Below are 2,381 nucleotides of genomic sequence, written 5' to 3' on the forward strand. Positions count from 1 at the left end.
TTGGTGTGGAGAGTAACCTCCAATAATAGTAATAAATCACACAGCAATAGTACATTCATGTAGGTGCACAAAGTAATAAGTAATAAGTGATAATATATTAAGTAATCCAAAGCATTGGGAATACATTACTCCCATTAAGTAACTTAATGGAACACGTTACAAACTACATTTTGCGGCATGTAATCTGTAATCTGTAGTGGAATACATTTTAAAAGTAACCTTCCCAACACTGCCTACAAGGTAATTCCCATTCAATTGACACCATCCTATGTTACCACCTGTGAGCCAGTTGTAACACAGACGTAGACACAGTTATAACACGCACATAAACACAGACACACACAGTTATATACACATGGTAAAACACACATACAAACTACAAGAGACACATATGGAAACACACACACACTATAAAACACACACTGTAACACATACAGTGTATCTCACACAGCAAGCACAACACACAGTGTAACATATAGATCTATACATGGTAACATAGTAACATACACTGTAACACACACAGGTGTCTGCTGTCATTTATGGTTGTAGCTGGAGGTGGGACTTAAGCTTAATGATGTCATTGACTGAAAACATGAGAGGGATGTAGAATCCCCATGGCAACTCCTTGTCACCATGGTTACACCCCACATCCAGCAGTAGAAAAACAAACGCAGAAGGATTGCCCATTGTGTGCGTCTCATCTGGAACTGTGCGGCCAATCAGTGCTGTTTTGTCCCAGAGGAGGAAATGACTTCAGAGCAGCCTTATCACCTGAAAACAGACACAGAAACTAAAGCAGACATGTTTACAGCAGCTTCAAATGAAAATCCAAACCTAGTGTTTGTGTGTGACAGTACAACACAAACGTGGCTGCAGACAAACTAAAATCAATAAGATTGTATCTTTGACTGTCAAACTTTTCTCCTCTCTAGAGTTCAGAGTTGGACTCTAAGTTCCTGTTGTTGTTTGTCGTTAACATTTTTATTTCCTCACAGCTCAGACTGAAGAAGCATCAGATTTACAGTGCCAACAAGCCAAACGCCTTTAAACTTGCTTATATAACTTATATAATATAAACTTTGCGATAACATCTTATTTCATAGTGTAATCTGGACCTGCTTTATCCAGATTGCCTGCTAATTACTATATTTAACTATACTTGTAATAAATGTAGCCTGTTTGCAGCTCTGGAGACCAGGATTGCTGAATTGGAGACCCTGGCATTGAAAAGTCATAGCTAGCCAGGCCTCTATGGCCAGTGCATCTGAAGTACCGTAGCCCCCCACTGCATGACACGTTTAGCCACATTGCTGGCTGTCTGAGTGGTGTCCAAAAAACATTGTTGTCATGGTCACTGTGTCTGCCCAGCCGGCCCCGTAAGTCTACATATGTCTCTCTCATCACTGCGGGCTTTGGTCCACGCACCTGTCTCCGATTACTCTGCTGTTGTGTTCCTGTGCCATTTAAGGCCGGGGCTCAGATTCTCTTGTCGCTGGATGATTGTGCTAGACACGTTAGTGCTAAGATTCTAGCTTTTGTGAAGTCTCTTAAGCATTTTCTCCTTGAGTTTGTTTCCTAGTCGTGAGCTTCCCTCTTCTGTGAACAGTTTCTCCGGCCTTGTTACCCAACCTGCCTTTCGGAGCGTGAGCGAGTTAGCGTGTGGAACCCCCCGTTGCAAAAATGTGACTATGCAGAGTTATAAGATGGGCGTCATAGAGACTCCTTTAATCCTGAGTGGGCTGGACCAGTGAAACTCCCCTTTATGTGAGTGTAAAGAAGTTACATATTTAACTGTTTTTCTACATGATAAAGAAAAAAGTGGTGCGCCAAAGAAAGAAATCTGTCAGCATGAGTCTTTAAAAAATGTAACTAAATTAAACTAAATAAATGTGTAAAATTACAGAAAAGGTTTTGGTAGCTCATTGTCCCAACTGTCCAGTTTGTTTTTTATTCACAATAGTCAAGTCAAGTCAAGTTGGCTTTATTGTCACTTCAACCATATACAGTTTAACAGTACACAGTGAGGCGAAACAACGTTCCTCCAGGAACCGAGGTGCTACATGCAACATACATTTACAACATAATTTAACAGAAAAACTCTAAACCAGCTAACTAAGAGGCCTAGTTAGCTGGCTAGCAGAGACAAGACAGACTGACCTAACATAAATTACAACATAAATTAACAAAAAACTATCTAACTATCTAAGGATAAACAGGAAACAGTAAACATTCCTTAGTGTAGCAGCAAAGATTAGGAAGTGCAGAAGTTAGTGCAAAAAGTCCAGTAATAATATTGTGCAAAAGAGCATCTACAGGTTGGTGTGTACGATGTTGGTGGTGTAGGTCAGTGTGTTTGCGCTTGTGTTGATTAGTCAGTCCAG

This window comes from Pundamilia nyererei, unplaced genomic scaffold, assembly GCF_000239375.1.
Source record: "Pundamilia nyererei isolate P.nyererei 1_Seehausen unplaced genomic scaffold, PunNye1.0 scaffold00131, whole genome shotgun sequence".
Lineage (NCBI taxonomy): Eukaryota > Metazoa > Chordata > Actinopteri > Cichliformes > Cichlidae > Pundamilia > Pundamilia nyererei.